This window comes from Schistocerca serialis, chromosome 1, assembly GCF_023864345.2.
Source record: "Schistocerca serialis cubense isolate TAMUIC-IGC-003099 chromosome 1, iqSchSeri2.2, whole genome shotgun sequence".
In the NCBI taxonomy this organism is placed as follows: Eukaryota; Metazoa; Arthropoda; class Insecta; order Orthoptera; family Acrididae; genus Schistocerca; species Schistocerca serialis.
In genome coordinates, this window is record NC_064638.1 from 476,484,772 (window position 1) to 476,508,583 (window position 23,812).

Sequence of the window (23,812 nt, forward strand, 5' to 3'; positions counted from 1 at the left end):
TGAGGAATGCTGCGAATTCGATATGGACCTGCGTATAGAAGCTCAAATTTACTGCATCTACTCTTTCCTTTGTTGGATAAAAAGTGTGTACGTACTAATATCTTCTGTCCAATGTGAAATTCGCGGCGTGTACAAACCTGTTTTTGGTGTCTTCTCCGGCGCTCTGCGGCACGTTTGATGTTGTTCAGCGCAATGTCAATTATTTCATGGTTTCGTAGTCGACGAGATGTAGGAAATGTTACTAATTCTTTAATTTTGTTAGGTGGTTCAACCTTTTCAGTATAACAGACGGAGATAGCATAGTAGATTCATTCGGTATGGAATTAATTACATCTTGGAATGAGAGTATGTGTGTGTCCCAATCAATATGTTTTTTATGGCAGTAAATTCTACACAGTTTACCAATTTCTTTCACTAATCGTTCACAAGGGTTCGAAGAAGGATGGTACTTGGATGTATATATCGGAGAAATGTTTCTAGCTCGTAACATACGTGTCCATATAGGAGATCGATACTGTGGTCCATTGTCGGAAATAACTTTCAACACATGCCCTACATGAAATAAAAATTGTTTTACAAATGCTTTCGATACAGTTTTAGCAGTAGCTTTGCGTAACGGAGTGAAGGTAACAAATTTTGAAGTGAGTTCAACAGCGACAAAGATGTAGCAAAAACCTCTATTAGTTCTGGGAATCGGACCAAAAATGTCTACAGCGGCCATATGTCTCAATTTAACAGGAACAATGGGATATAATGGAGGAATATGTGAAGTCGTATCTGATTTAGATTTCTGGCAGATTTTACATGACGCTAAAACTCGTCGTATACGTTTCTCCATGTTGGTAAAGTAACAGTTCTGTCTCAGTATAAGAAAACATTTTCTGGCTCCGTAATGTGCGTAACTTAAATGAGTATACCAGATTAATTTGTTAACAAGTTCATCAGGAATGCATAATAACCAATTGTTGCTGTCAGGATGAGAGCGGCGAAACAGAATATCATTGCGTACAGTGTAATGGTTTCTAATAGTAACATTATTCTTATCTTGCCAAAGGTGTTTAATCTCTTTCCATACGTTGTCTTTACTCTGCTCTTGTGCTATGTCTTGTAATGACGACGAAATAAAATTTTCAAATGGAACTTGTTGAATGTACATGACGCTGAAATTTTTCTTTGCAGAAGTTGGTTGCGATGTCTTGCTGATTGTTGCTGAGAGAACGGGATAGTGCATCTGCTACAATATTTTGTGTGCCGGGAATGTGAACAATTGTAAAATTAAATTCCTGTAGATAAAGTTTCCATCTGCTTAATCTGTCGTGTGTAAATTTAGCCGAAAGTAAAAATTGTATCGCTCTATGATCTGTGTAAACGGTCGTATGTCTTCCATAAAGAAATGCCGAAATCTCGTAAAAGCCCATACAACACATAATGTTTCAAGTTCAGTAACAGAATAATTGCGCTTAGCAGCTGACAGAATGCGACTCGCAAAGGCTATGTTTTTAATTACTGTAGAACCATCTCCTTCAATTACCTGAAAAATATGTACGCCTAAAGCGGTGTTAGAACTGTCGGTGGCAATGGAAAAATTTCTAGTAAGATCTGGGTGCGATAAAAGTGGTGCATTCAACAAAGCTTGTTTTAGGTTCACAAATTCAGAATGTGCTTGCCTATCCCAGGACCAAATAGTGTTTTTACCTGTCAATTGACATAATCTAGGGGTGTCTAAAGCAGAGTAATGAATAAATTTACGAAAAAAGTTAATTAAACCCAAAAAGCTGCGTAGTTGTTTCTTCATCGTAGGAACAGTAATGTCACGTAAAGCCTGAAGTTTTTTCCGGGTCAGGCGTAATGCCTTCTGCTGAAATCACATGTCCAAGAAATTTTATAGAAGTTTTACCAAAGTGCGATTTACTGAGATTAACTGTGAGTCCTTGTGCACGAAAAGATTGCAACAGTCGTTCAAGAATCAGATTGTGTTCAGACCAGTTTGCTTCTGCAATAAGAATGTCGTCTACGTACGTTGTAATTCTGTCTTTAAGCTCTGTCGGTAGTATTGTATTCAAACCGCGAATAAAAGCTGTTGAGGAAATTGTTAAGCCGAACGGTAATTTACAAAATTGATAACAGCCACCAAAACAGAGAAATGCTGTGTACTTTCTGCAGTTCGGATGGAGCTGAATTTGCCAAAATCCCGATTTCAAATCTAATGTGGAATAAATAGCAGTACCATGAAATTTCTGTAGAAGTTCTTCTAGTGTCTGTGGGCGATCTGTTTCATTAATAATAATGTCATTGATGTGACGCGAATCAAGTACGAGGCGAAGTGAACCATCTTTTTTCTTAACAATATGGAGCGGGTTTATGTACGGACTAGTTGGGCAGCACGATTCTTTTTCCCGATTCGATTCCTACGATTCAATCTCACATTGCGAATCGATTCCTACGATTCGTTCACGATTCATTCTAGTCTGCGATGGCACGGTTCTTACGGAATGCAAAAAGTTCTACATCTTACTCACAGGTGGCAGGACATGTCTGAAATTTTCAGTGGGGTTAGAATCGAACTGTGTCATGATAAGATATGCCAGAAATAGTTTATGTATGAGTAAACATGCATATAACGTTAAAAGTGTGATTCTCGATTTAGACGTGTAATGCCTTAAGTGATGAAAGGTCACGTTTGATTTGATTGCATCTATTGTTTTATTTCAGTATGCCAGGAAAAAGGAGTAGATTTGTGCGAAAGGTGGTGCAAATTTGCTTCTTTTGTTCACACGCGTCCTCCACTTGACTGCCATCCGGCGATCGTAATCATTCGGCACGACTCGGCATGATTCGGAAGTTGCCTTTGAAGCATAGCGCACTAGGAAGCCATGAATCGTTGGAACATGGAATCGTCACGACTCGGAAACACGCAATCGTTCTTACGATTATTTTGAACGACTATTCGTCCGTATCACGATTCGATTCTTACGATTCTTTATCTAGAGTCGTTCAAATGAACGACTCATTCACGAATCGCCACAACTCTAGTACGGACTAACTGCCGGTTCAATAATTCCTTGGTCAAGCATAGCTTGCAATTCTTTCTTAACTTGTTCTCTGTGAATATATGGAATGGGATAATGCTTGGCTTTAAATGTGTCGTGCTGTTTAACTTGAAATTCATACATAAAACCGGACATAGTACCAGGAACGTTGTCAAAAACTGGAGCTTGCTGTAAAAGAATATTGAGTAGTTGAGTACGTTCGTCGTCTGTATTTGCACTGCTCTGTTTAACTTTATCGGAAATCATCTGTATAACGTCATACTCGGCCTCGTCTGGAGTATTATAGTTGTGTACGTACGTATCTGTGAACAATGTGGGATTCCAGTCTATGTTACGTGATGCAGAGATGACCTCTGTCAGATTAATTGTTTGTTCTTCTGCAGATAAAGAATGCTGAAATTCTAAAGCCATTTGTACATTTTCATCCTTTAACATTAAATAGGAGTTTTGAAAGTCAATAATGGCATCGTGTTGTACCAGAAAATTCGTACCTAAAATAATGTCTGTCGTCAACAACGGAATAATCCAAAAATTTGAGTGAAATGTATGACCTGCAATACAAAATGATAAATGTGTCTGTAATTTAACATCTACTCCTTTACTAGATACTGCTCCTTTTACTTTCGTTTAGCCTAATGGTAACGTAGGATAGGTATTCTCTTTGTTACACTCGTTGAAAGTTTCTTCATTTATAACTGACATAGGTGATCCAGAATCAATTACTGCTGAAAATTTCGATGATCCAATTTTAACTTCGATGACAGGATGTGAAATGTTTTTTTGAACAACTGGTCTTTCCTGCAAAAGAGTGTCTCGGATGTCGTCAAAAGTAATAACATTTTCGTGAATAAGATTCTGTGTATCTGAAGTATTGCTTACGTTGCTGGAAGATGCAACCTGTACTGTATCTAGTCAAATTCTATCTGACGTGTTATTATTTTCGGGAGGATGCTGTGGCATTTCGACTATTTGAACTGTTCTGTTATTTCTTCCAGACGTATTACGTTCTGGATGATACCTACTGTCTGGTTCATATACGATTATATGTTGTTGCTGATGTTCTTGCTGCTGATAAGACCGACTGTTATTAAACGTACGCTGAAAATTGTGCTCATTATTTTTACGTCTGTCGTGATAGTCATTTCTATACAGTGCACTGCGATAGGTATTGAAATGGTGTGTCTTCTGTACGTACTGGTTTCCTTGTTGCTGTGCGTTACTATTTGTTGGAGCTGAGACTATACGTGCACGCGGCGAAACATTAAAGCTTGGTTGACTTTGTAGACTACATTGTTGGTTAGGTATGCTAACCGGTTGGTTTTGTTGCTGTTGTTGGGAAAAACTTCTATTGTTTTCAAAACGTGGTTCCTGTTGCTGATAATTTTGACGATACTGATAATTAAAATTTTGTCTGTTATTAAAGTTCTGGTAGTTTTCGTTCCTGAAACGTCTATTGGCTTTGCTACTGAAATTGCGTGGCTGGTCGTAATTGCTGTATGTTTGTTGACCTTGATTATTATATGAAAAATTTTTGTTTATAAAGGAATAATCCGATTGCTGCAGCTCTAAAAGCTGTAACAGATCTCTGAATGCCGAAATATTTTTTTCTGTTGACCCGTTAAAAGTGACACTCTTAATGATCATGGCAATTTAGAAATACATAATTGAATAAGTGCAGATTCACTATATGGTTCACTTAAGTACTGGTTTTGTTGGACCATGTGTTCAAAAAATTGTGTGACAGTGGAAAAATTTGAGTTCTCATAATTTGGCAAACTAATTAATTGATCCTTGATTCGGCGCTGTGTCGTCTTCGACCAATACGCTGACAGAAAAGCATTCTAAAATTCTTCTACCGAATAGCGTTGCCTTGCGATCGGTCTCATACGAGTTGCCGGTTCGCCTTCCAAAAAACTGCAAATAAATTCAAGTTTGTGCGTTACAGGCCAAGTTGGTGGAAAAGCAAAGCTAAATTGTTGTATCCAATCCAAGGGGTAGGTCTGTGTTCTGTCATTTTTAAATACTTTAAATTTTCTCACTGATTGAAAATGTTTATAATCAAAATTATCGTCTCTGTATGTCTGAACAGGTTCACGATTGTATGAGAATCTATTTGTCTGTGACTGTTCGGAATCTAAGTCACGTACTCTCTGTAAATTACCTAAATTAAACTGGCTGTGTGAGTCTGACAAATGTTCGCAAAGTGGCGTCTGCCGTGATGTATTAAACGCTGAAACATTTTTCATCTCTGTTACCTCTTGCTGTAAAGTTGACAATTTTCTACGTAATGTATTATTAGACGAATCTATCTCACTGATCATCTGCTGTAAATTTTGGAATTCAGGTGTTTGATTAAACGAAATCGGCGAAGTGTCGTCTGATTTGCTGTCATTATTACTTTCAATAACGTCAATACGACTGGCCAATTCATCATATTTTTCAGTCAGTATTTTTACCTGATCATCGTTTTTAGTGTCAGAAGCATTAATCTGCTTTTGTAATTTACGTGTGGTTTCGTTCAATTTTTTAACGTCGGCTTTGATGACATCGGAATCCTGTGTTAGTTCTAATTGTTCGAGTCTGTCGGTCACTGTTTGAAAATCTACTGTGTGTGTATCTGTTGTTCATTTAAAATCGGAAATTTCATCACACAATTCAGTGTTCAACTGTTTGATGGTATTAATTTTGTCCGATACTGTAGCAATATTGTTGTCTACGTATGTTTTTGCTTTCACAAACAATTTACGTTTATCTTCCTGTCTCTGTGCAGTAATTGTTTCCATGACTTGTCGTTTTACTTTATTTTGTTCCTGTATGAATTTACGGAAACGCGTTTCACTGTTTTGTAGGTGGTGATTAAAACGTTCGTCAATTTGACTATTCTGTTGGTCGAATTTCGCGTCTACTTTTGCATCCAGTGTGCGCAAAAGTTCTGCTGTCATTAATTTAAACTCATCGCGTAACTGTGTTGCTTTTTCAGAGCGTTGCTTATGCTTACCGACTGCACTATTTTCGTCCCTAAGTGATTCTGTTGTAGCTGTTTGCATATCCCTTAATTCTTGAGCAACAGATCTAATTTCTTCACTACTTTTCCTAGCATAAGTCTCAATTTCCTCACATAATTGTTCTTTAGTATCATGACATTGCGCGGCAACGGCTGTAATCTGTTCACTAAGCTGTCTGGAATTGTTGTTTAATTTTTCATTCAACTGTTTGGAATTGTTGTCTAACTTTTCATTCAACTGTTTGGAATTGTTGTCTAATTTTTCATTAAGGTTGTCATATTTTTCATTAAGTTGTTTGAAATTTTCGTCTTGTCTTTCATTCTGTTGTTTGGAATTGCTGTCAATTTTTTCATTAAGTTTTTGTGTGAAATTTTCACTAAGTTGTACCAACAATGCCATAACCTGATCCATGCTAATATTAGCCGCTGTATTCTCTGTACTGTGTAATGGTGTACCTGCAATTGTCACGTTTTGTGTAACCATTTGGTCATTCTGTGATTCTCGAAAAGGTTTCCCAATCGGATGTGTACTGTTGGTCACTAAATCGGAATTAAATAAATCTGTTGTAATTTGATTATGCTGTTCATTTTCATTAGAAAAATTTGTCTGTTCGCTACGTAAATTTTACAAACCGGGTGTGTCAAGATGGGCAGCGTTCATTGTTACAGAACGTCCCGCGTCATCAATTGTCGTTAAATTAACAGAGGACACAATTGAATTCGTCTGTTCATCACTAGGATCAAAATCAATATTAGTGGTCGGTACACACTGATTGTCAGTAAATGGAGGATTGTCATCATTACACTGCATGTCGCAAGTATTATCGGTCAAATTATTCGAGTCGGCTATTTCACTCATTGTACATCGCGATATACTGTTAACAGTTTTGCGCGGCATTTTTCACTAATCAAAAATTATTCAGAAATGAAACAAAGACAATGCAAAACAAAGAGCAAAAAAAATTGCCGATGATCTGTGAAAGAAAGAGTGACAAATTAGTAAATGCGTTGCGCCAAATGCTAATTACATTTAAGTAATTAAGAGCAGATATATGACTACTTCTCAGAAGATTCACAAAGAAATACGATCCTGGTCCGGATGTCGCCAAGTGTAACCTCTTCACACGAAATTTTGTTAAATGAAAATGGAAATGAACCAACAATAATATTAATTAAATAATGAACCATGAACGAAATGTAACCTCCTAACAGAAATAATAATATCTGGTAAATTTTATAAGGACAGCAGCGCTGACCTTCGGCCCTGTATTCTGAATAACAAAAGCAAAATTCTTACCTCAATAAAAACTGCAACTATATCTGCTCTTATTTATAGACACAGCTTCGTGCAATGCTGGCGTATATATTTCTTTTTTTTTATTCTTGGAGGGAATGCATAGGAAATATTCTTTAGATTGAAATGAATGTTTTTCTTTAAAAGAGTTACTTTATAGAAAAATTATTATTGGGGCATTTTTTTCTGAACAAATTAAATTACAATTAACATACATTATTAATTATGCGCAATGCTGCTTCTTTACCTTCTACAACAATACTCATCGTCCAGAGTCCTGACCAGAGTCGCGAGCAGAGCACACAGCCGACGCATGCCGACACCCTCCGACTACAACCGTCCACTCGCTACTGTATCCGACCGACTACTATTGCAGACTCGCGCAGACTAGCGACAAGCAACAACTAGCAATAAACTACTCTCTGGTCAAAGATTCTGTCATGCTTCGCCCGTCGCCGGCGAAGCATACACCTTACAAGGTGTCAGATAATAGCTGAGGAGGTCAGCTGTAGTCACTGCCTCGCATTGCTAACACACAGCCTAAATTATAGCATATTTTAAATTCAGGTGATAAGGGTCCGCCTCAACGAAAAACGCCTTTGTTTTAATGATGTCCACCCCAAATCCTGTATCATTTCAGTGACACTCTCTCCCATATTTCGCGATAATACAAAACCTGCTGCCCATCTTTGAACTTTTTCTATGTACACCGTCAGTCCTATCTGCTAAGGATCTCGCACCACGCAGCAGTATTCTAAAAGAGGACGGACAAGCCTGGTAAATATGTTACATTTTCTAATTGTCCTGCTAATAAAACGCATTCTTTGGTTAGTCTTCCCCACAACATTTTCTGTGTGTTCCTTCCAATTTAAGTTATTCATAATTGTAATTGATAGGTATTTTGTTGAATTTACGGTCTTTAGATTGGACTGATTTGCCGTGTAACCGATGTGTAACGAGTTCCTTTTGGCACTCATGTGGATGACCTCACACTTTTCGTTATTTAGGGTCAATTGCCAGTTTTCACACCATACAGATATCTTTTCTAAGTCGTTTTGCAGTTTGTCTTGATCTTCTAATGACTTTATTAGTCGATAAACAACAGTGTCATATGCAAACAACCTAAGATGACTGCTCATATTGACTCCCAAATCTTTTATATGGTAAGGAACAGAAAAGGGCCTACAACACTACCTTGGGGAACACCATAAATCACTTCTGTTTTACTCGATGACTGTCCGTCAGTTAATAAGAACTGTGACCTCTCTGATAGGAAATCACAAATCCAGTCACATAACTGAGACGATATTCCATAAGCACGCAATTTAACTACGAGCCGCTTGTGTGGTACAGTCTTAAAAGCCTTCCAGAAATCCAGAAATACAGAATCGATCTGAAATCCCTTGTCAATAGCACTCAGCACTTCATGCGAGTAAAGAGCTAGTCGTGTTTCACAAGAACGATGTTTTCTAAATCCATGCTGACTGTGTGTCAATATACCGTTTTCTTCGAGGTAATTCATAATGTTCGCACACAATATATGTTCCAAATTCCTGCTGCATATCGACGTGAATGATATGGGCCTGTCATTTAGTGGATTACTCCTACTGCCTTTCTTGAATATTGGTGTGACCTGTGCAACTTTCCCATCTTTGGGTGCTGATCTTTCCTCGAGCGAACGGTTGTATATGATTGTTAAGTATGGAGCTGTTGCATCAGCATACTCTTCCCCGTGAATTAATTAACAGAAGAAATTTGTTCTCCTGCACGTAGGGCTACATTACATCGGCCAAAATCTTTTTTCATATTTAAATTTGTTGTAAGTTTCCCAGATTATGACGAAGTAATGACGAGATTCCTATATTTTACCGCTAACTCCTCCACCGTTTTTTGAATCCTCGGTACAGAAGAGCTAGTACGTTCTTGTGTATACGTCATACGTGGGCTGCTTGAAATAATTTTTCAGAAGTGGTTACATCATACGGCGGTGTAAACGATTGGCTTATTTTGTTGACATTTCGGTTTATTTCCAGTCTAAGTAACTTAAATATTGATAGTAGAAATAAATAAATAAAAAATGTTTGCACATAGCGAGTCTACCCATGACCCTCGGATCTTTTTGCACTCTTTCCGCTGCGCCAGCCGCTGCCTGGAAACTACGCTGACATAAATTGCTCATGCCTCGTTCGACCCGCGGCAAAAATACTATTCGTTTTTTCTAACCGCTCGGTCATCTGGAGCTCCAACTCCTGTAACTTTCAGTTCTGCCCAAGCCCTGCACATATCATGAATTTTACCGAAATCGGTGATGACGAGTAGGCGCGATCCCCTTGTTAGAATTTTGATAATTGTTTCTGGTTAACCTGAATGACTTTATTAACACTTAAGGAAATTTATAATTTGTGTACGGAGCTATTGTACTTTAACGATGTGTGTCAGTTAATAGTTTAGAATAGTTGATTAAGGAATATGTCTGCACTTCAGTTACATACCGAGTGATAAAAAAATCAGTATAAATTTGAAAACTGAATAAATCACGGAATAATGTAGATAGAGAGGTACAAATTGACACACATGCTTGGAATGACATGGGGTTTTATTAGAACCAAAAAAATACAAACGTTCAAAAGATGTCCGACAGATGGCGCTTCATCTGATCAGAATAACAATAACTAGCATAACAAAGTAAGACAAAGCAAAGATGATGTTCTTTACAGGAAATGCTCAATATGTCCACCATCATTCCTCAACAATAGCTGTAGTCGAGGAATAATGTTGTGAACAGCACTGTAAAGCATGTCTGGAGTTATGGTGAGGCACTGGCGTCGGATGTTGTCTTTCAGCATCCCTAGAGATGTCGGTCGATTACGATACACTTGCGACTTCAGGTAACCCCAAAGCCAATAATCGCACGGACTGAGGTCTGGGGACCTGGGAGGCCAAGCATGACGAAAGTGGCCGCTGAGCACACGATCATCACCAAACGACGCGCACAAGAGATCTTCCACGCGTCTAGCAATATGGGGTGCTTTTTTTTTGTTCTAATAAAACCCCTTGTCATTCCAAGCATGTGTGTCAATTTTTACCTCTCTATCTACATTATTCGTGGTTTATTAAGTTTTCAAATTTATACCGACTTTTTGATCACCCGGTATATGCTAGCATTATTGCACACATATTATTTCATCCGTTTATTTGACGGGGCTATATTTGCAAACTCTACGACACTATTCTATTTATAGTGGTTTTCACTGAGGAATAACAATCAGTTATCAACATTTAAATCGTCTGTCTCGCCTACCATTTTTGGTCCTAAGGCATTTTTCACATTAATTTAGCATCAGTGAACTGTATTTATGTATAATTTGCAAACTTGCCACAGAATTTCGACTTAGGATGACTTGTGTAACATATTTAGTTTCATCTAGGATAGCTGCACGGAACAAATGTGACGGAGTGCGACTCACACCTGCGACAGATAACAAGCTAGCAGTGTGCATGATCGAAGGTCTGCCCAGTCTCCGCAAGCAGGTAATCGGTTCCTTTTACTGGCTAATGCTGCGCCCACAGTGGCACCGACGACGGTCGTCAGACGCCGTCGCCAGGGGTTGCCCGATAACATCGGACGACGTATCGTTCACGGTACGTCCCATCTATTCGTCAGTGTTTGACGTGGTCGAGCATATTAGTTTAGAATCTGTTCTACGTATCAAGTACGCTAAATTTTAACCTCCAAGGATGGGATGGATACCACGACGCCTCTGTACTTGCAGAACAGTGCTGCAATGCTGCGTTTGCTATTAAAAAGATGGCGAATGAGCTATAACTGTCTCGAAAGAACGTATCGATCACTGAACACTCTGTCTTCAGTTATTAGGATTACCAGATAAGTTTTACGAAATTCTCACGTATTACGAAAATACGTAGTTTCAGTGATACACCACGCTAAGGCTCTCCACAAAATTCATTGTTCAGGGTATGACTGATTATGCTACAATGGTAACATCAGTGTATAAAGTTTTTGCCAATAAGGTTATGAGCACATAATGGTTAATTTACCTAGTGAAAGCAGATGTTTCTATTACACACATCAAAATAAGTTTTGCATCACCCCGCTTCCCATAGCGCAAGAAGACAGAGGTTGACTGTGGATATTGTATCACAGACACAGTCCCTTTGACTGTTCACAGATGTTACTAAACCCGCCAAAAGATGTAAACAACGACGCATGAGCGGCGCCTATTAGACGGAGGGGTTCCGACAGCCGATCAGTTCCAGTTACTCCACCATGAAAGGCCGGCCGGAGTGGCCGTGCGGTTCTAGGCGCTACAGTGTGGAACCGAGCGACCACTACGGTCGCAGGTTCGAATCCTGCCTCGGGCATGGATGTGTGTGATGTCCTTAGGTTAGTTAGGTTTAATTAGTCCTATGTTCTAGGTGACTGATGACCTCAGAAGTTAAGTCGCATAGTGCTCAGACCCATCCACCAGGAAGGAGGTACACGACTCGTGTTGTCTGTAGTTCAGCCACGCCTAGACAGACGGTCAATACGGCGGTTCGATCGCGTCCGCATTGTTGCTTTGTGCCTGGAAGGGCTCTCAACAAGGGAAGTGTCCAGGCGTCTCAGAGTGAACCAAAGCGATGTTGTTCGGACATGGAGGAGATACAGAGAAACAGGATCTGTCGATGAAATGCCTCGCTGAAGCCTCTCAAGGGCTACTGCTGCAGTGAATGACGGCTACCTAAGGAATATGACTCGGAGGAACCCTGACACAAACGCCACGATGTTGAATAATGCTTTTCGTGCAGCTACAGGACGTCGTGTTACGACTCAAACTGTGCGCAATAGGCTCCATGATGCGCGACTTCATTCACGACGTTCATGGCGAGGTTCATCTTTGAATCCACGACACCATGCAGCGCGGTGCAGATGGGCCCAACAACATACCGAATGGACCGCTCAGGACTGGCATCACGTTCCCTTCACTGCTGAGTGTCGCATATGCCTTCAACTAGACAATCGTCGGAGACATGTTTGGAGGCAACCCGGTCAGGCTGAACGCCTTACACACATTGTCCAGCGAGTGCAGCAAGATAGAGGTTCCCTGCCGTTTTGGGGTTGCATTATGTGGGGCCGAGATACGCCGCTGGTAGTCATGGAAGGCGCCAGAGTGGCTGTACGATACGTGAATGCCATCGCCCGACCGGTAGTGCAACAGTATCGGCAACATAATGGCGAGGCATTCGTCTTCACGGACGACAATTCGCGTCGCCATTGTGCACATCTTGTGAATCATTTCCTTCAGGATAACGACATCGCTCGATTAGAGTGGCCAGCGTGTCCTCCAGACATAAACCCTATGAACATGCCTGGGATAAATTGAAAAGGGCTGTTTATGGATGACGTGACCCACCAAACACTTTGTGGGATCTACGCCGAATCGCCGTTGAGGAGTGGGACAATCTGGACCAACAGTGCCTTGGTGAACTTGTGGACAGTATGCCACGACGAATACAGGCATGCATCAATGCAAGAGGACGTGCTAATGGGTATTAGAGGTACCAGCGTGTACAGCTGTCTGGACCACCACCTCTGAAGGTTTCGCTGTATGGTGGTACAACATGCAACGTGTTATTTTCATGAGCAATAAATAGGACGGAAATGATGTTTATGTTGATCTCTATTCCAGTTTTCAGTACAGGCTCCAGAACTCTTGGAACCGAGGTGATGCAAAACTTTTATTGATGTGTGTGTATGATGAATGGATAAAATTTGTGTGTGAGTAAGCAAGTATTATTTAATTAATGAAAGGTAGATCAGTGGTATCACAGCAGCTCATTTTATTCTAAAAACGTTGAATGCAATACTGACAGTTGGTATAATCGGAGTCTAGTACTATAAACTTCACTGCTCTTTGAACACTTACCCAGTGGATTTGAAAAAGGGCGAACAAGTGGCGGCAGTATTATTTCAGATTTAGTCTCGCTTTTAGTAAATAAAAATGTAAATGTCGTGTGACTAGAGCCTCCCGTGGGTAGACCGTTCGCCGGGTGCATGTCTTTCGATTTGACGACACTTCGGCGACTTACGCGTCGATGGGGATGAAATGATTAGGACAACACAACACCCAGTACCTGAGAGGAGAAAATCTCCAACCCAGCCGGGAATTGAACCCGTGCACTTAGGATTGACGTTCTGTCGCGCTGAACACTCAGCTACCGAGAGCGGACCGCTTTCAGTAAGGAAAATCAACTATATCATAGTCTTTTAGGACACTTGCACGAAGAATAACTATAAAATTTGGTACGCCATAAATTAAAAATTTCATAGTATCTGGATTGAAAGAGTGAAAGTATTTGCTTTAAAATTAGAATTTAGGGCATCATAAATAGCGTCCAACATATCACACAAAAACTTGAAACTGTACTTTTCAGAATAATGTATAGGCCTAATCATTGAAACGATGTAGTAGCCAGATGTCAAATATCAAATTATCACTTCTAGTTTTACTTGAGCCAGAACTGCATCTTTAATATGAGTATTGGATTTTTGAATATAGCTCAAAGCATACCCCTGCAAGAACTCGAAATCTGTTTAGCTGAATTTATTTGAAGTTGTGTAAACGTACTAGAGTTAACCTTCAATGTCTATTATTCAGCATACTGTACGTGCGAAAGACAAACACTAAGTCTGAAATAATATACTCTGAACATCTAAAGCAATGTAAAGTGGAAACACATACGTACACCACATTTGCAAGCCACAAAATAGAATAACAGCCTACTGGTATACAAATACCAGTAAGCAGCAATAATAATGCGTAGGCAGCTAATGTCCCCCTACTGCAACTCAAAAAGATCAACCACATTAACGTTACTCATGAGATACACCATCCTCGTCACTTGAACAAATTATTTTTCAAGGTTATAATATACAACTAAAATTTCCGGTAAAGATTTTCCTACTTGTCGTTTCCAAAAACCCTGCGACTTCAGTCCATAGATTCCGAAATATATCCCGATTACATTTTTCAGCTCCAGGATGCCACAAAGGCGGCCAAAGTGGCCGAGCGGTTCTAGGCGCTACAGTCTGGAACCGCGCGACCGCTACGGTCGCAGGTTCGAATCCTGCCTCGGGCATGGATGTGTGTGATGTCCTTAGGTTGGTTAGGTTTAAGTAGTTCTAAGTTCTAGGGGACTGATGACCTCAGAAGTTAAGTCCCATAGTGCTCAGAGCCATTAGAACCAAGAGACGCCACAAACTACTTTTTTGACTAAACTTATCAGTTTCTCACGGTCCATGTTTCGTGTCGTGTCGGTCGTTATGGCCAGAAAAAAAAACATTTGAATTTCACCGAAGTTTTTACGTTCGGGCGATGAGATCGGCTACATTGTGACCGCGCATGTAGGGTGGAGTACTCATTTGAAAAGATCGGTCTTCTTCAGACGATGTCGGTCATCGGCGGAATCCACCGATATCGGTGCTGCTGTGACCGCAGCCTAAGGTGCTGAGTTAGTGTGAACTGAGCGTGTGATGACCTCAACCCACAGGAAAAATAATTATCAAAATTTGAACTGTGAAGTCATCCCAAATTCTAGTTGGAAAACCACACTCTTTGTTATACTTCTCAATTGGTCACGATCCCACTTTGTTTATGAACTGAAAACTCTAATATTCACGAGAAACTGCTCTGAAATTAACCTGAACCGACAAAATTGTGTATATATTCTCTGAAACTTCAAAGGAATTAGAAAAAGTGACAAAATTTCGTGAATCACACACAATACTGTTAACAATCGCATGAACACTGGAGGGTTTCACCATACATCTACCCACTTTTGAGTATAACCAGTGTCTCTTAATACTACGACTCGTAGCAATACAATATCAAAAAAACTTTTATTACTAGGTAAACAGTCACTACGTGATTTGACAGCTGACATTTATAATTCCCGCTCACATCAGGAAAAGCACCAATACGGGAATAGCAGCTTTAACATTATTGGTCAGGACGCAAACAATTATGGTAGTCGCCGTAATTTTCGCGCGAAGCCATATTTCGCGACAAAATACTCTTATTAGTTACTGTCATATATCTAGTCTCATAACAATACATAAAACTACATAAAATAACTACAATAATTTTGACATGCAAGGAGAATTAGTCCTAATGAGAGGAAGAAGTTTATATTTACTGGTGTCTCAACAATGACTACCGGCAACTTTTAATTCACTGATTGTAATTTTATTTTCGTTAGCAGAAAGCAAACAAACTAAACAAAGAATTTAATTAAACAGAGTCTGTAATTCTTATGCTTTTAATAGAGAAAGAAAGTTTCTAGGCCAGGGGATAGCGTTCAGCGAAATCCCTTAACTTTTTGTCGAATACGAAGCGTTCCGTTAGGCAGCACGATGTCGGCGGGTTACGATGATGAGAGCAGGATACAGGCAGTTCCGCTGGTTAATCTTCTCCGGCGAAACGCAAATAAAGTTCCGGCACAGCTGTATCATTAAACCCGTGGTGATTAACAAACCACAAGACGCAAGTATACGAACGTTGTTGACATGTCCTCTCTTTCAATGTACATGACATAGGCATCGTTCATTTTTACACTTTATGCACTGTCCGTGACGCTATCGTCCATAACTACACGGTTCGTCTCATTCATATAGTCTTAGCCACAAATACACAGTTCATAGAATTGTTCTTGTGTGTAAAGCACACCGTAAACAATGTCCACTCTGTTCTCGCATTTCAAACTTCGACAACGTCACTGAAAGCCATTTATATTACACAGTTAATTAGTCTTCACTTTCATGGCTTGATAGAATGTGATATACAACAGTTCCACCACCCAAAACCAATACCAGCAAAGTTCATTCGCATAAAAGCACAGTTCGTGTCGGCCACAACAAAGTAATGTTAGCGGCACTTTCACAGTCCGGTTTATTTGCTCTTAAAGTTATCGTAAATTACATAAACCTTTATGAATGTTATTGACTGCATTTTTCACAATTAATAATATTCGAAAAGAGAACTTTAGAAACTTTACCACAGGTACAAAGCCAGAAACATATTTATCCATTGGCAAACTAAATAATCACAATTACATCTTTACATTTAAAAACCTCAGTAGAATGTTACATAATCACAATTAGAAATGCCCATATGAACAAAAGAAAAAGAATAGAAATCTAAAGAAAATCACGAAAAAAAATTATATGCGTAATTAGCAATGCCTTCACAAGCGATCCTGTATTATATGTCAAAAAGGTGTAGATCACAATCTATTTACTGTGAAATATTTTGCGTAGTTCAGTAACGCAAGATCAGAAATAACGTACATGTCATAGCTATAGCTTAACATACAATCGGAAGCAAATATCCGGCTTCTGTGCGAGCCACTGGGTTGGAATGAGCCTCATCGATGTGCGCATTTGGCGTCAGTCGACCGCAGAATGAGTTCCTTGTTTGTGAGCAAGACTGGAATGTAAAGCGGCGCGGTTGTTGCGCCACACGACTGAAGTGAGCAAGAGTTTATGCATGCGTTTTGCAGTATTCTAGAGAAGCACACTCCTTTCCATCGCTCGGACAAAGGAAGCAATGGTGAAGCTATTTAGAGTAACCTAGTATGATTCGGTCGGATTGAAGCAAGCCCGAGCTTCGCGCCTTTATCGGAGAGCACTGATATCTGATGAACATTTATTTTAATCATACTACAGTTATTTATTCCTTGTTACCTGTCGGCTTCTGGAAGGCTCCCAAATATCGTATTCACATTAATGAAGTTGTTTCATTCACCTAATTTCATGTCATCCTACTTGCCTTCATATCTTCTGTCTATCTTTCATGCCGGCATACCTTATATACTGATGCTATGACTTGCCTTAAGTTAAAGAAACGCAAGCCTACATTTATACAACTTGTAAGGTTAAAGAAAGCTTTTGATTGTTTTGACTGGATTAAATTCTTTGAAATTTTGAATGTAACAGTCATAAAATACAGACAGAGACTGGTTATCTGAATGCTGTTCGGTAACCTGACTACAGCTATAAGAGTCGAACGACATGAAAGGGAAGGCCTTGTTGAGGAGGAAATCAAGAGAGTAGTTCCGTAAGAGGCGCTAAAGGACTTGGATGCTCAGTTTAAGGGTATGGATAGCACCTGGAAGAGAGCTTTTAGTGGCAACATAACAAAAACCAAACAGATGTAATGAATTGTGACAGAATGAAATCAGGCAGTGCTCAAGGAATTAGGTTAGAAAATGAAAGCACTAAAATTAATTGACAGGTTTTGTTAATTGCACAGCAAAATAACTGATGATGGCCGAGGTGTAAAGTATATTAAATGCAGACTGGCAATAGCAAGAAAAGTGTATCTGAAAAAGAGAAATTTGTTAACATCGAATATAAATTTAAACAATAGGAAGTCTTTTCTGAAGGAATTTGGTAGTAAGGAAGTGGAACGTGAGCTATAAACAGCTGGGACAAAACGAGAACAGAAGCTTTTGTAAAGTATTGCTACAGAATAATGCTGAATATTAGATGAGCAGATCGAATAACTAATGAGGAGGAACTGAATTTAGTAGAGGAGGAAAGAGATTTATGATGCTACTTGATTAAAAGAAGGGTTCGGTTCATAGGGCACATTCTGATGATGCATAAAGGAACAGGAACAGTTAATGAGGTAATTAAAGTGGGGAGGGTGGCGGGGGGAGGGGGGGTGATGGGGGGAGAGAATTGCAAGGGAGACAAAGGCTCGAACAGAGTACGCAGTTTCAAGTGGACGTGGATATAGTTTGCAATAATTAGGTAGAGATAAAGAGACTTGCAACGGATAGACTAACATACAGAGCCTTATCGAACAATTCTTCCGACTGAAGACACCACCAAATAATCGTACCTTCTGTCTCAAACACCCTCCCCAGTTTGTTTTACATACTCTAATCTTTGACTGCCACACAAGTTATCTCCTTCACTACTCCTTCCCGCACTAACTCCCTATCCCCGGATCTTTTGGCAGATATTGCGCTAATCTGTTCCTTCTTCAAGTAAGAGCTTTCGGTAGGTTCTGACCTACATTGTTGTTTCTAGGACATTTTCATGCCATAACTCATATGCTCATTTAATTTTTGCAATGCCAAGTTCCAAATACTTCCAGTTTCTTCTTCTGCGTTTTTCCTAAGAGCCAAGTTTCACTCCCACGCACTCCTGCGTGTATATGTACAGGCTCGGAATCACTTATCGGAATTCTGTGTCAGCAAGTGATATCGCTAACATTCTTTTGTCGAAGAAGTCTTATTGAATGCGAATACCGAGGTATGTGGCACAGTGGCTATGACACTGCACTAGTGTTTGGGAAGAGAGGGGTTCGACGTCCTTTCCAGGACATCCTGTGTCAGATCTCCCTAAATCTCTTTAAACGGTTTCGAGCACGGAACCTTCGACAAGGTCACAACCATTCCTCTCCATCTGAATGATTGCTTTCCTCTCTGAGGAAGTCACTGCTAAACGAGGCATATGCCTAACTTTCCTCGCTTCCCTACGTTGTGACGGTCTACTTCTGATACCTTCCCTGCGTGCCCATCTTGTCTTATCTTGCTTCGTTAGAACAGAATTCTTTCAATTATTTTATGTTCTCCGCATTTTTATGCTTAGTAAATAGTTATTCTTCTCTTTATTCCTCCCATTACATTCATTTACTTTGTTCATATTTAACCTAAATCCTATGCTAAGTTCCTTGCCTCTTCCATTCATCATCTGCTTTCGACAAGGGCTGCGTTGCTGCAGCCACGAGAATAGATATACTTATTGTAATTATAGTGGATGACTTATTGTCATCAGAGATGCTGCAATTGCATAATTTTTAAAAGCATTTATTATAACATCTCAGTTGCAATTAGTCACCCTTGATAAGTATTTCACATTTAATGATGATCTTCAGAGTTAATCATGTTCTTAATCAAGAGTTGAGAAAAGTCATATTTCTTTGAAAAGAACGTTTCGTCCCAAGCCACTGGAAAAAAGCGCAGATGACCCCTGATATAAGAAAAGTAAAAGAACTGACCCAACAAATTACAGGGCAAAATCGTTAACATCAGTTTGCTGCAAAATTCTTGAACATATTCTGAGTTCTAAAGTAATAAATCTCATTGAGACAGAGAAGCTTCTGTCCACAAATCCGCATCGCTCATGACAAACTCGGCTTGTCCTTTTCTCACATGATATCCCGCAAACCATGGATGAAAGGAAACATGTAGATTCCATATTCCTAAATTTCCGGAAAGGGTTAACATGCATCCTACCTGAAGATTGTTAACGATGGTCCGATATACGGAATAGGTTCCATATGTGAGTGTAGAATTTTGCACTGAGCACAACTTAATAATAGCTAACACTTGGTTCAAGAATCATAAAAGAAGGTTGTGTACATGGAAGAAGCCTGGAGATACTGACAGATTTCAGATAGATTATATAATGGTAAGACAGAGATTTAGGAACCAGGTTTTAAATTGTAAGACATTTCCACGGACAGATGTGGACTCTGACCACAATCTATTGGTTATGAACTGTAGATTAAAACTGAAGAAACTGCAAAAAGGTGGGAATTTAAGGAGATGCGACCTGGATAAACTGACTAAACTAGAGGTTGTACAGAGTTTCAGGGAGAGCGTAAGGGAACAATTGACAGGAATAGGGGAAAGAAATACAGTAGAAGAAGAATGAGTAGCTTTGAGAGATGAAGTAGTGAATGCAGCAGAGGATCAAGTAGGTAAAAAGACGAGGACTAGTAGAAATCCTTGGGTAACAGAAGAAATATTGAATTTAATTGATGAAAGGAGAAAATATAAAAATGCAGTAAATGACGCGGGTAAAAAGGAATACAAACGTGTCAAAAATGAGATCGACAGGAAGTGCAAAATGGCTAAGCAGGGATGGCTAGAGGATAAATGTAAGGATGTAGAGGCTTATCTCACTAGGGGTAAGGTAGATACTGCCTACAGGAAAATTAAAGAGACCTTTGGAGAAAAGAGAACCACTTGTATGAATATTAAGAGCTCAGATGGCAACCCAGTTCTAAGCAAAGAAGGGAAAGCAGAAAGGTGGAGTATATAGATGGTCTATACAAGGGCGATGTACTTGAGGACAATATTATGGAAATGGACGTGGATGTAGATGAAGATGAAATGGGAGATATGATACTGCGTGAAGAGTTTGACAGAGCACTGAAAGACCTAAGTCGAAACAAAGCCCTGGGAGTTGACAACATTCCATTAGAACTACTGACGGCCTCGGGAGAGCCAGTCCTGACAAAACTCTACCATCTGGTGAGCAAGATATATGAGACAGGCGAAATACCCTCAGACTTCAAGAAGAATATAATAATTCCAATCCCAAAGAAAGCAGGTGTTGACAGGTGTGAAAATTACCGAACTATCAGTTTAATAAGTCACGGCTGCAAAATACTAACGCGAATTCTTTACAGACGAATGGAAAGACTAGTAGAAGCCGACCTAGGGGAAGATGAGTTCGGATTCCGTAGAAATATTGGAACACGTGAGGCAATACTGACCCTACGACTTATCTTAGAAGCTAGATTAAGGAAAGGCAACCCTACGTTTCTAGCATTTGTAGACTTAGAGAAAGCTTTTGACAGTGTTGACTGGAATATTCTCTTTCAAATTCTGAAGATGGCAGGGGTAAATCACAGGGAGCGAAAGGCTATTTACAATTTGTATAGAAACCAAATGGCAGTCATAAGAGTTGAGGGACACGAAAGGGAAACAGTGGTTGGGAAGGGAGTGGGACAGGGTTGTAGCCTCTCCCCGGTGTTATTCAATCTGTATATTGAGCAAAATAAAAATTCGGAGTAGGTATTAAAATCCATAGAGAAGAAATAAAAACTTTGAGGTTCGCCGATGACATTGTAATTCTGTCAGAGACAGCAAAGGACTTGGAAGAGCAGCTGAACGGAATGGATAGTGTCTTGAAAGGAGGGTATAAGATGAACATCAACAAAAGCAAAACGAGGATAATGGAATGTAGTCGAATTAAGTCGGGTGATGCTGAGGGTATTAGGTTAGGAAATGAGACACTTAAAGTAGTAAAGGAGTTTTGCTACTTGGGGAGCAGAATAACTGATGATGGTTGAAGTAGAGAGGATATAAAATGTAGACTGGCAATGGCAAGGAAAGCGTTTCTGAAGAAGAGAAATTTGCCAACATCGAGTATAGATTTAAGTGCCAGGAAGTCGTTTCTGAAAATATTTGTATGGAGTGTGGCCATGTATGGAAGTGAAACATGGACGATAAATAGTTTAGACAAGGAGAGAATAGAAGCTTTCGAAATGTGGTGCTACAGAAGAATGCTGAAGATTAGATGGGTAGATCACATAACTAATGAGGAGGTGTTGAATAGGATTGGGGAGAAGAGAAGTTTGTGGCACAACTTGACTTGAAGAAGGGATCGGTTGGTAGGACATGTTCTGAGGCATCAAGGCATCACAAATTTAGCATTGGAGGGCAGCGTAGAGGGTAAAAATCTTAGAGGGAGACCAAGAGATGAATACACAAAGCAGATTCAGAAGGATGTAGGTTGCAGTAGGTACTGGGAGATGAAGAGGCTTGCACAGGATAGAGTAGCATGGAGAGCTGCATCAAACCAGTCTCAGGACTGAAGACCACAACAACAACAACAACATATGTGAGTGTCTCGAAGACTTCGCCCGGAGTTCCCTAGGTAAGTGTGACAAGACCGCTCTTACTCTCTGTGTATTCAGTGTGTCCCATCTAACTCTGCCACCTCATACAGGTATATTTTCTAAAAGAATCACAATGTGATAAATACAATTCGCCAAGGATGGTTGTTTGTAGGGGCTCATGCAATGGGCAGCAAGGTACAATCCGTACATGTAAATAAACATCACTTTCCACACAAAGTTAGGTTATCTTTTTTTAAACAGAACTTTCTGTTTTTTTCGTCGGAAATGAAAACAAGAGGTACAATTGGTGACGGCAGACTTATTTTCAATTTTCCAAATCTTACACCTTTTGAAATACGTAGACTTCAAAGGACGGCAAGGCGCCACTTTTTTTGCCATAAAGTGCAGAATAAGGGTTGCTTACTGTAGGCATCAGGACAGTGCAGGCAACTCGTAGTACTACGTTACAGCATTGCGGCAGAAACTGTGGCGCCTGTTAATGATTCTCGTCGTCAGTTGATATGATGACAGGTGGCCAATGCTAAATAGAAACATATATTGCAGGTTTAGCAGTGAAGTCGATAAGGAGCTGGCTGCATAGTCTGTATCTGCAACGACTGAAATAATTAATAGTCGTTGATAAAAAGTAATATATATTGTACTTAACTTGTGTTACAGGCTTCGTCAAATGCTGCATACATTAATTACAAACAGATATCTAGAGAGGCATTACTTATGCCATACTTCACTAAGCGCTTTGTTAGAGGTTGCTTCCTATCAGCTGAAGGCTATGCTACATTTCTAGTTGACGTCCTGAGCAAGAGTGGACGAGAGCTCGCTAGATACTTGTCACCAGCCGCGTAGCGGCGCTAGTCGCGGATCCCGGGTCCAGCGATATCTACTACGGACCGCGGTCGATATCTGCAACCCCTAACAAGTGTGGTATCGAACGTTGATACCACAGCGCCGCTTCCATTATTTATAGTCTAAATATGCCAGAACGTTTAATGTTTAGAGCAGTGAAACGAAATCTGTCAATTTAATTATAGTTTTCATTTCGTTAGAAAAAACATATATGTGCCATTTTAAATTCGTAACTTCGTGTTGAAATTGATGTTTGTCTTGTTGTGGGGATTGTGCATTCCAGTCCATTGTGTGAGCTCCTGACGTAGATACATCCCTGGCCAATCGCATTTTTGAAATTTTGTTTCTTTTTGGAAATATATAAGATGGCTTAATTAGGTGGCACATCCCGCCTTTTAACAGCAGGTTGAACAGCAGTCTGCAGCAGTTTGCTGATGGTGCTGTGGTGTACGGGAAGATGCAGTCGTTGAGTAACTGTAGAGGATACAAGATGCCTTAGACAAAATTTCTAGTTTGTGTGATGGACGGCAGCTAGCTCTGAATGTAGAAAAATGAAAGTTAATGCAGACGAGTATTAAAAACAATGCCGTAATGTTCGAATGCAGCATTGGTAGCGTGCTGCTTGACGACTGAATATATTTGCGTAACACTGCAATATTACGAGCACGGAAGAGGTAGATTTCGGCTTATTGGGAGAATGTTTAGTAAAGTACAGCTCATCTCTAGAGACTGCATGTAGAGCACCACTGCGAAACATTCCTGAGTACTGCTCGAATGTTTGGGATCCCCACCACGTCAGATTTAAGGAAGACGTCGAAGCAATTCAGAGGCGTGCCGCTAGATTTGTTACCGGTAGGTTTGAAAGACACTAGAGTATTACGAGTTGCTTCCTGATCTC